A 12522-nucleotide genomic window follows, 5' to 3' on the forward strand; every position below is an offset into this window, starting at 1 on the left:
TAGTGACACCTCACAAATCTTGGCCTTCCCTGGCCAGACAACGACCCTCTCTGAGGCTCTAATGGTCCTCATAAATTCTGATGATGGGGCCAGCAAAAAAAAAAAAAAAATGTAGACTACCATTAGTGTGATGCTTGTCAGAGTTCTGTTATCTGTAACCCCCCTTTGTGTAACTTTCTGGGCTATAAACCTGGGCTGCAGGAAAGCTGGGGTTGCTGTCTTGTTTCCCGCTGTTTTGGGAGAGAGAGGCAGCCCAGCCGGTCAAAATAATAAGCTTGCTTTAATTTGATTTTAATTGGAATCAGTGGTCTTTTCTTGCGTCCTGGTCTAACATGGTAAGGACCAGACCAGTTATACAGATACGAGTCATAGTTAATAGTGCGTAGCCAGTAGGTGCCGTGATGGAGACTGAGCGGCTGAACCTCTGCTGGAAGTGAAAGACAGTTAGATTTCCTCCCATAGAATGGAGAACCATTATTTCATTTGGAGCTTTAACACCTTATAGCAAATACCATGACTTTAAAACCCTATAGCAAAGCAGTGCTGGGCACGGTGGTTTATGCCTGTGTTACCGCTGTTTACCGGTGACAGTCCTTCTTCCCCGAATGCTGAAGTATATCACCAAAGAAGCACACCGAGGCAAGTGAAGAGTGAAAAGTAGAAGTTTTATTAAAGGACAGCAGAAAAGACTTCTCCTGGAGGAAGAAGGGGACCCAAAAGGCGGAATCTGTGGAAGGGGGAGGTCTTCCCTCTTTTATAGCTAAGGTCTTCTTTTGGCTTTCCCACATCCATGTCCTTTATTTCCCTTTATCTTGCAGTGATAGAATGCAGGTGGGAAGGCCCAAAAGGTGGGAGATAGGTGGGCTAAAGGAGTAATCTGGGCAGGAAGGGCCTGGGGTCCGTTTTTGATTAGCACTTTCCTGTTTGCTGGGAGCTGCTTTATTAACAGTTCCTTAAGATGGGTTCTGGGCCTTGGGGACATTAACATTTCAATTTCCCTAAGTGCTTCTCTTCTTTCCTGGACCCCATTCTCTATAATGGCCTCCATTTTATTTATCTTACTCGATATTAGACCTGATTTACCTAACTACACTAACTACCTATCCTCAAATCTGGCTTCACCTGTAATCCCAGGGACTCAGGAGGCTGAGATAGGAGGACTGCAAGTTCAAGGCCAGTGTCAGCAATTTAGTGAGAACTTGTCTCAAAATAAAAGAACATTATAAAATAAAAACAGCTGGAGAGGTAGCTCAATGGTAAACGCCCCTGGATTTAATCCCCAGTACCAACCAACCAAACAAATAAAAACCCTTATAGCAAAAGGAAAACCTTTCATCTTGACCTCTTCAAACTTTAATAATGGATCCCTTTCTTAAACATCTAGAATTATATATGTGAACATAAACCGTAAAATTGGATAAACCTGAAGATAGTTGTGTAACAGTTGTTTTCGTTTATTAAAAAAAAAAGAAGGAAAAGAAAGAATGAAATGAAGGAAGAAAGGAAAGAGGAAGGAAGTGTCACCCTCAAGGCAAAATATGGCCCTGGGCAAAGGTGGATCCATAACAGAAGGGAGACAAGACTGCAGTGCCTACTTTACAGACTGGGAAGAGTGGATTAATTAGGACCGTTAGTGTAGAAGAGATATTCACTAGAGAACTTGAGTGAAAAGGAGAATGTATTATTATAAGAATATAAGACCAAAGGTGCAGTCAGAACTCAGGGACAGCCTAGAGACAGAGCTTGGACCATGTGAGAACTGTGGAAATGTGCTCTCTCCATCTCTCTCTCTCTCTGCACGTCTATTTTGTCCTCTTTCTCTTTTCCTTTTCCTCTTCCTCCTAGTTCTTTCTGGTCCTAGGTTCACACAGCAGAAAACGGCTGCAACAGCGTCTTGTGTTTCTATGTTCTCTGTTTAAGATACATGTCTGAGAGTGGCCCACACCTGGCATTCCAGCTACTCTGGAGACTGAGGCAGGAGGATCACAAATTCAAGGCCAAACTGGGCAACTTAGCAGGACCCGGTCTCAGAAAATAAATAAATAAAAAACTTAAAAAGAAAAAATAAGGAGTGTCTTCATTCTAGTCCAGTTCTCCAGCACAGGGTTCTCATGACCCATTTTAGTACAGGGATCCACCCCTGGTCCCATTACCTGTATGCGGTGGTTGGGGCGGGGTGGAGAGTCAGAAGCTGCCAGGCTGGCTGTGTCCACCATAGCCACGAGAGTGACGCTGATGAATTGAGAGGTTGTGGGGAGATTATTTCTGGGTATCCAAAAACCACAAGCAATAAATATTCCCTATATAATTCAAGGAAGGCTTCTTATAGGAGGTGAATTTTAAACTAGTTAGTGTTGGTATAGTTCAGTGGTAGAGTTCTTGCCTAGTATTCTCAAGGTACTGAGTTCAGTCCCCAGCAACATACACACAAAATATTGTTTTTAAAGATAGAGGGCTGGGGTTCTGGGGTTGTGGCTCAGTGGTAGAATGCTTGCCTAGTATGTGTGAGGCGCTGGGTTCGATCCTTAGCACCATATTAATTAATAAATAAATAAATAAATAAAAGTATAGTGTCCATCTACAAATAAAAATATTTTATATATATGTATATACTCACACATAGATATTTTTTAGTTGTAGGTGAACATAATACCTTTACTTTATTTATTTGTACGTGGTGATGGGGATCGAACTCAGGGCCTCACCCATGCTAGATGAGTGCTCTACTGCTGAGCCACAACCCCAGCCCAGCTGAAATATTTTTTAAAAAGGACAAAAGATAAAAAAGATGAAAGAGGGCCCTTCTAAACTAAGGTACTAGAGCCCTTCCTCCCCAGCACTCTAAATATTCCTGCTACGCTGTCTTGCCCTAGATGCGCCTGGTTGAGCCCCCTTTTCCAGCCCAGCCCCTGCACGGGGCCTGCTGAGTCATATTAGAGAAAATAAGAACCATGCATTTGGGAGCTTCCCAGCCCTGGGTGGTGCTTTTTCAAAGCTGTCTGCCAGTTTCCTTATATGTGTTCTGTCAGACAAATGCAAATCATCTAAGACCTCAGTCAGCTTTGGCTGGTGTTGGGGAGGGAAGTGGCCCTTGTCTCCAATAATCACTGAACAGGTCTCAGAGCTGCCAGCAGGTCCCTCTGACACTTCTGGACCTTCCCTGATCATCTGCTTGCCTGGGATATCTCCAGGTGTTCATGTTCAGCTTCTTAGTGTCTTCCGGTGCTACCTGCTGTGCTCTTGAGGTCTGTGAACACCAGACACTGCAGAGTGGACCTTCCCTCAAGGTCTCCATACCCAAGGATTCTGGAACTGGGAGGCTAAAGACCTGGGAGATCTGGGATTCCACAGAGACACCAACTAAGTCCGGTGTCCCCTAACTACCCCCCTTACCAAAGCCCTTTCACATCCTCACCTGATTTCCCACAAACTCATCTTACTAATGGCAGACATGTGGTCATCTTAGTTTCTGGTGACACTGAGGACGCCAGAAAAGAAAGCTCTTTTCTTCCCAGTAAAAACTGGTAGACTCAGCCTCTCCTCCTCCCCACTCTGCCTCAGAGAAAGAGATTTGTCTACCGTTGTCCAAAGTGACTTCCATTACCTTAGGGACTTGATCCCATATCAGGTTTTACCTCTTTTTTTTTTTTTTAATAGCATAGTGTCTAAGACCTCAGGAAAATTATAGTCCTGACACTCACTGAGTAACTCTTGTGACCTTAGGCAGGTCACACAACCTTTTGGAACATCAGTGTTCTCATCTGTGAAATGGAGTTATAATGGGACCCGACTCATGGGTTTGTGGAGGATACTGAATGAGCTTTCTCAAGAAAAGTGCTTAGCACAGTTTACAATAAAATAGTGTTCCTCTTTCCTGTCCTCTCACCCACCTTCCTGGGAAAACAGAAAGCTTTGAAGGACAGTTCTGGAAAATGAACCTACCTGGCCCACAAGGTAGCTACTCCCAGACTCAAACCATCCTACTGTAATCCTCTTACTAGGGTTTTCTCTCCTCCCATCCAACGTAATCCCTCCTCCTGTGACTGTCTATCCCCACTTGACACAGGAACCTCATTCTCTTGTCACTAGGCCCAGGGTCTCCTTCTCAGATTGCTTCCTTCCCTCAGCATGTGGATGGGCTCAAATCTTCCAGAAAAGATGCGTGACACCTTCGCCTACTCTTCCTCTTTTCTGGCTCCTGAAGGAACATGTTATACTGTTGTGTCATCACAGGGAATGTTCTCTAGCCTCCCCAGGGAGGCACCGACTCCTGGAAGGATGAGTTTCTATAACCAGCTTTAGTCTTAGGAAAATCCAAGATTATTCAGTTCAACCACCTCAGTCTATATGGGTGTTGCCCCATGCTTGGGCACCAGAGCCCAGAGACCCCAACAAGATGGAGACCAGGTCTGGGTTTGTTCTACAATGGCCAGGAGAGTTTCCATCCCTTGGTAGCAGTGTTGAGGACCAAGTGCTCAATACTGCTTCCTCCTTGTCTCCTTTGGTGAAGTTTGTCTGGAGTCTTTCACCATGAACTCTTAATTGTTGAGAGCCACAGCCGAAGGGGCCCCAGCAAACTTCCAGCTGCCAGCTGATGATTGGCTCACAGCGGCCCCAGCAAACTTCCAGCTGCCAGCTGATGATTGGCTCACAGCGGCCCCAGCAAACTTCTTGCTGCCAACTGATTGGCTCCTCTGCGGTGATGCTCATTGGGCTATTTCCCCGCCCTTTCAGACCACAGAGCTGCTCATTGGGGGACTTTTTTGGCTCCGCCCACGCGACCCAGCCAATCGGCCTCAAGAGCAGGAGGAGATGGGGGGGGGGTGTTGAGTGGCTTGTGGGAAGCTGGTGGTGGCAGTTGGGCTCTGAGGGAATTCCTGAAGAGCTCCTGAGGCACGGTGTGTGTTCTAAAAATAAAGTTTGTTTCTGCTTGATAAGTGGCTCCTGAATTGTGCCCAGCCAGACTGCTGGCACTTAATGCCATGTATGTAGTCCCTCAGGTCTTGTTTCAACTCCCCACCTTCAGCAGGAGTATGGCAGGAGTGCTGGGTGCCCATCCATCTTGGGATAAAGTTAAAACCCTAGGAGAGGTGACCCCAGAGACTGAGGGGAGTCACCTGCCAGTGACATGCTGAGAACCCATGTGGCCTCAAGTCAGACTGTATATTAATGGTGGTAACAGGGATGTCCTGATAGACACACAGCTTGGGGGTGGGTGCTCAGGACGTTGGGAGAGGCCTAGGAGATTACTTACAGGGCAATAATAAAGGGAATGGTGGTGAGGCAAGGCCACCAAGCAGGTGGACATTTATTTGCTTGGCTTGGTGGTTTGGGTTAGGTGATGGTGGGGAGGGAAAGCCTGTTGTTGAGCTCAGTCATAAGCACATTCTGACCAAATGGACCACATTTGGTCACAGTGGGTCAGGATGAAAAGATCATAAGGGTTTTGTGGTATAAAAGAGAAATTACTATTTTTTTTTTTTTTGCATTTAAAAAAATGGTGTGTGTTAAGAGACAGGCTTGGTGGTACAGCCTGTAATCCCAGCTACTTGGGTGGATGAGGCAGGAGGACTACAAATTTGAGGCCAGCCTCAGCAGCTTAGTGAGACCCTGTCTCAAAGTTAAATAAAAGAAGGTACTGGGATGTAACTCAGTAGTTCAGTGGTAGAGCACTTGCCTAGCATCCCAGAGGTCCTGGGTTTAATCCCCAACACTGCCGAAAAGAAACCCAAAAAGTGTATGTTAACAACCCATGCTGACTGGGTCACCCATTCATAAGATGCACATAGTCATCCCCTCAGTAGCTACAGGGGACTGATTCTAAGACCCACCCCCTTCATGGATACCAAAACCCATGTACATGCAATTCATTATATAAAGTGGCATAGTATTTACATATAACCTACATTCTCCTGAATACTTTAAATCATTTCTAGATGACTTATATACATAATACAATATCAATACTTCCTAAATTTAGTTGTCACTCTGTATTGGTTAGGGAATAATGACAAGAAAAAAAGTCTGGGGGCTGGGGATGTGGCTCAAGCGGTAGCGCGCTCGCCTGGCATGAGTGCGGCCCAGGTTCGATCCTCAGCACCACATACAAACAAAGATGTTGTGTCCGCCGAGAACTAAAAAATATATAAATATTAAAATTCTCTCTCTCTCTCTCTCTCTCTCTCTCTCTCTTAAAAAAAAAAGAAAAAAGTCTGTGCAAATTTAGTACAGATACAAGATATATGTGTATATACAGATAGAACTAACTACATGGTATACATGAGTAGGAATGTAAAAATTTTTACCAATATTTTCTTTTCTTTTTTATATTTTTAGTTGTAGATAGACATAATAACTTTGTTTTCTTTATTTATTTTTATGTGGTGCTGACGATAGAATCCAATGCTTCATACATGCTAGGCAAGTGCTCTACCACTGAACCACAACCCCAGCCCATTCACCAATATTTTCAATCTGTCATTTGTTGAATCTAAGGATTTGGAATTAGCAGATACAGAGGGCAGTTGTAATACTGATTTGCTATAATAAGGTATCAAATGAAAATTTTCCTGTAGACACAGAATTAGAACTGGGACCCATGATTAAGAACTAAGCACTCTACTTTCTAGAGAGGAAACAGTGGTCCAGATGGCCCCACCTTACCACCATCCCCAGGGCTTCTGGCCCTGTTGTAATCTATACTCCCAACTCCCATTGCCCACTTTTCAGGCCACCCAGTAGGGACTGCGGGGTGTGTTGGGGGGAGCAGGTGGAGAGAGCTGAAGTGGGTGGGAGGCAGCATCTGCAATGAAGGCAACTCTTCTCCCAACAAACACCAAGTGGCAACTGTCTGGAAGAATCACTTATCTAGGATGGAGGAGCCTTCGAGATCAGGAGATGGGCATCTCATTCCCAGCCACAGAGCACAGTAAGTAGGGATCACAGCACAGAGGGTTGGGAAGAAGATGGAGGTGGCCCCAGCTCAGCTCCCTGTTTCCTGAGAGAGTGAGGAGTAGGACAGTTCCCCTGGTTTCTCAGAGAGAGGAAGAGGTCTGAGGGCAAGCTGATGCTGGACCACTGCCAGTTCTCCCTGGGCTTCCCAGACAGCCATGGGATACAGAAAGAGATGGCACGTCTAGAGAGAGACATAGCTGTTTTCTTCTGAGGGTCCTCAATGATGAAGAAAGCTAGGGTGAGGCTGAAACCCAACCTCAGGGAACCACATCCAGGGAGAGGGGGTAGATCCAAATGTAGAGACCTGAAGCTTGTCCATTTTTGAAGATGTTCTTTAAGAGAAAGAATACAGCCAGGTACGGTGACACACACCTGTAATCCCAGCTACTGGAAAGGCTAAGGCAGGAGGATCACAAGTTTGAGGCCAGTCCAGGCAACTTACAAAGACCCTGTCTTAAAATAAAATAAGGTACCAGTGAAGTAGCTCCTTGGTAAAGTGCCCCTGGGTTCATTTCCCATTTTCTAAAAAAAAAAAAAAGAAAATCTATACAGTTGGCCCTCTGTGACCTGCATCCAAGATTCTGCATCTATAGATTCAACCAACTTCCAATTAAAAATATTTGGGGAAAAAGATTTGCATCTATACTGAAAACACAGAGATTTTTCCCTTTGTAATTATTCCTTAAACAATACACGATAATAAATATAATTTACATAGCATGGACATTGCGTGAGGTATTATAAGTCATCAAGAGGTTATTTAAAATACACAGGGGGATCTGTATGAGTAAGAAAGTATGCAAATATTATGTCATGCTGAGCATCCTTAGATTTTGGGTTCTGGAATCAATCCCCCCAAGAATACTGAGGGATGACTATTCAAAATTAGGTAGGGGGACTTACAGGTGAGGAAACATGAAGTCTCTTTTTCACTTCAGGAGGAACATACCCTGCACATGCCTCAACTGGGCAGGGATGGCCTCTCAGGGACAGTAGCAACGGAGCCAAAGACAGACCAGGGGAATTTCCCCACCAAGAGTTGACCAGTGAAGCTTTCCATCATGTTACTTACTTTGGAGGGGAGATCCAGGGATCAGGGGGCTGAGAATCAAATGGTACTCCTCACAAGGTCCCTCCTCTCCTGAGCAAGTAGCCAGAGTGGGAGGAGGTATGAAGGAACAGACACAAACTTCCCCCTTGGGTTCCTGGCAGGTGAAGTAAGAAATAGGCACTTCAAGCATGTGAGGGATTGCAACTCACAACTGGATTGGATTTCTGGAAACGGTGATTGGAGAAATGTTGTTCACATTCCACCAAGTCAAACCCTCCAATAACCTGATTGCATGGATATTATCGTGGAATTTCAATTGTACTCTTTGCCAAAAAAAGAATCCAGGTGCCATGAAGCAAGAAAACTGCTTGAAAGGGACACATTTCCAGCACATCCTGGAGAGAGCCACCTGAGACCCAGAGTCAGAATGTGCCCAGAATTTGCTTCCTCATCCCAACATTTGCCAGAGGAGTATTCTTTGACAAGTCAGTTCTCTGCTGGAAACCTCATTTCTGTGCAAAATGGTTTGTGTGAGAACCAGAGATGGTGTGTGGGGTTGTACTTTTGAATGATGGGATCAATGTTCCTGGTGAGCAGAGGGGATAGATGCTTGGGTAAAAGACCCTTCTCTGGGTCCAGAGCCAGACACTCAGACTCAGGTGTGTGTGGTGAGGTGGAATGTCCCCAGTAAAATGGACAAAACCATCTTAGCTTGGATGGGTGAGTATCCAACATGTGGCAAATCACCCCGCCCTGCAAGATGCTAGGCTTCGCAGACATAACAGCTGTTCTACCCAATTCTTCTACTCCCTTTCCAGTTCTGGGATCAGGGAGAGACATCGATCTCCACCCCAAATCCTCTGTCAAAGTCTGACCATTTCACTCATAAAAATGTCAACACAGTGCTGTTGTGAGCTTAGCAGATTGCACCACTCTCGGTTGCATCATTCCCTCCGACTTATAAATGATGATCCAGGACAAGTGTCCCTGACAAGGATTGTGTGCTGTGCTGATTTTATCACCCCAGCTCCTGACCTTCCCATGCTCAGGTTTCCTAGAAATGGAACAGTCGTGCTACAGGGTAAAGGATCTGGCCCACTCTGGATAGACTCAGTACTTGATGACCATCTTCTGTTGGTCATTCACCTTTCAACCCCTCTCTCCTCCCCAACCGTGATTCTCTTCTTTTCTTTCTCATTAAACCCCCAATGCTTTCCTCAGTCCTTTTAGGGAGTATCAGGACACCTCAGGCTACAAAGAACAGAAAGCCCACATTAACTTCCCAGTTGGATCTGGCTTCAAGCCCAGTCAGGTACGGAAGCTCAAACAGTGGCAGTCAGGACTTAATCTTTCTCCCTCTGCCCATTCTGATCTCTGCCTTTGTGACGGCAAGATCCATCAAGGTCCCATCCCCTCAGCAACCCCAGAGAAAAGAGACAACTGCTTCCCGTGACTTCTAGCAACATCTTACCACTGAACTTCATTTGCAGCCCAGGTTATCTGCTGGCCCTTGATGCAATTTCCATGTCCAAAGGAATGGGATAATTTGGTTGGGCTGAGAAAGTCAGGAATCAGTTCTACCTAGTTCCACAGGTCTTGAGCAAGGGGAAAAGACAGTTGCTCACCATCCAGCAGGATGGATATTCATCATAAGTCATCATGTCAGGAACATCAGGCCTAGAGCCAGGCACAGAGGCACATGCATATAATCCTACTCAGGAGGCTGAAGTAGGACAATTGAAAGTTTGAGGCCTGGAATAGAAACAGGGATCTCCAAGCAATTTTATGGACTAGTCACTCATGGGTGGTTTTGGGTGGTCTATTCTGTTCTAATCACCAGAAGCTGTCTCTGAAGTGCTGGAGGTGGTGGGTGATTGTTGGTGAGGTCCTATCAGAGATCAGTAGACATCACCTTCTCCATTTGGGGGCCCTGCTCTTTCAATCTCAGACTCTGGCTTCCATAGTTCATGGATCATGGTCATAGACAAGCTCTGCCTTTTTCTTTCTTCCTTCCTATCTTATGCCTATGGTCAAGGGATGAAGCCATGTCATCTACTTTCAGAGCCTGAGAGTCCTGAGACTTCCCTGCCTGCTGCCTTCAGAGAAGACCCCTTGAGAAGGGGAGCTCAGAGACTCCTCTAACAGCCTGGGGCGGCCAGTCCCTGCTTACCCTCCCCTGCACAGTCATCTCTAGGATTTGCCCATTCTGAAACCTTCCCTGGCAATGCTGTGACAAGGATTTAGAGGCTGCTTTTGCTAAAAACACTGATTCTTCATTTGCACCTGAAAAAGTATCCAATGAATAACTAAAAGCAGGATGAAAAATTTTGCATCTTTGCTTCCATTTTGTATCCGTTTCTTTGCTCTGAGTTATCTTGGACTGTAGGAACAGTTCTGATCAATAAACACCTTGCCATAAGTCCAAATCACCCCACAGGACACAGCAACTTTCTTATAGCCAACAACTTTCTTTTTGTCCACCTGACTGATCTTGAGATAATAATCCATCAGACCACAGTGTGACCAAGACTTCCTGGCCATGTGTATTTCTGGTCCCCTTGTCTATATAATCTGGAAGCTCATGTCAGTAACCCTGAGGCCAGGGCTGGAAACACGGGTCCCCTTTGCCTTCCCAGGACAGATACAGTGATTAAAGTTCCTTTCCTGCTTTCACCATTACTTTTTTCCATTTTGTTTTTTGGGGCTCAGAATTGGCCTCTGGCCTAGGACTCAAGTAACAATGTCAGGGTTTAAGCAGTCCAGAGGTGGGGGTGTTCCAATCAGATCACCCTTGAGGCCAAAAGGACCACACACCATGAAAGAGAGTACACCTTTATTTCAACTCTTAGTATCTTAGGACCCAAACACAATGGCACACAGCCTGGTGTCCCCACTGCAATGTTCAGAAGATCTTGATGAATATAGCCCTACAATTTAGTGTCACAAATCCCTGGCAAGGAGCAGCTCACCCCACCTCCCCAAAGGAAGTTACCTGGGGTCCAGGTGGGAATGGGGAACAGGGCCCAGACCCCAGGAGTAGCACAGAGAAAAAGCGCCATGTGAGTCCAGAGACATGCTGTGGGTTCAAAGCAACTCCTACGGGAGGTCCCTCTTTGGCCTTAATGATCCCAGCCTCAGAGCCCTCCCAAGGCAAGGACAGCCCCAAGTGTGGGTTCCTGGTGCAGGCCAGCTGACAAAGGTAGTGTAAACACATGTGAAGGTAGGGAGTGCCAGTGACCAGGCCAGGTGCTCACAGGCTGGGAGTTGCCCAGACTCCAAGAGCAACAGGGTGGGGAACTGGGAAGGAAGTCAGTAGGGCTCTAAGATTGACAATTGGACTAGGCCCAGGAAAAAAAATTGTCACAGAAATGGGGGAAATGGCAGAGAAAGGCAGGGAGAAACTGTTGGGTAGAAAGGGGCCTGGGGCTAGAGAGACAGCAGAGTCAGAGGAAAGACACAAATAGGGACAGAGAAAGGAGACTGAGGGACAGAGAGGACGGTGAAGCTCGATCTTTCCCCTTCTCTTCTCCAACTGACTCTTTGAATTCTGGTGGGGGGGATGGTCCCAGGCCTCAGCCCCATCATATCCAGTTATTTGAGATCCCAGCTGGCCTAAGAATGAGGCTGAGTCAAAGTTGTGAAGGGATCTGCTGATACCTGTCCATTCCTCTATTCCGAGGTGGGTTTAAGACCCAGCTCCCTCCTCCTCCTCCTCTTCTTGGGTGCCCTGCGCAGGCCTGCCCAAGCCAATCTTCCAGCACCTAACCCTGGATGACTTTCTTGAAGCTTTCTGAATCATATACCATTAACCACCCTAGGCCCTAGCAGAACAGAAAGGAGGGATAGTGGAAGAGGAAGTGGGGGAGGAAGGAAAGAGCAGGAGACTGAGGGCTAGAGCCACACTATCAGGTCCACACTGTCAGGAATCTGCCCTTTAATTCTGGGACCTAAGTTCAGAGAAAATCTTAAGGGAGATACTTAACAATGTAAATAATTTTTTAAAAAATGTGTATGTGTGCATGTTAGGTTTTTCTTGTTTTAATCTTTAATCCATCATCTTTGAATGTAGTTGAAAATGTTTTTTTAATTGCACTAAATTATTCACTTTAGTGTCACCAGCTTAGGTAACCAGAACTTATAAATGCTGGATTTGCTATTTATGATAAATTCTTTTGTTATCTTTAGGAAAGAAAAGGGAGCCCCCCAACCATTGATTAAAAAAAAAAGGCAAAGCAACCTTCAAGAGCATCTGTCATTCTAACATCGACTGCTCCTGGAGTCCTAACTCAAGGTCTATAGGTGCCAGATGTAGGAAATGTTCCAAAAATCTTGATGTTTTGGAGGCTGTAGGGACTGTGAGAACTAAGTGTGAAGCTCTGGATTAAACCTATTGTTGCTCCTTAGCTCCTGCAGAATGTTGCTAGGGGTGATGCAAGCCCCACCTGATGATTCTGATATCAGAAGAGGGAACTCTGTTATAGTTGGTCCTGCATATCCTTGGATGCTGCCGTCACAGA

This window comes from Spermophilus citellus (genome assembly GCF_964194105.1).
Source record: "Spermophilus citellus genome assembly, chromosome: 17".
NCBI lineage: Eukaryota > Metazoa > Chordata > Mammalia > Rodentia > Sciuridae > Spermophilus > Spermophilus citellus.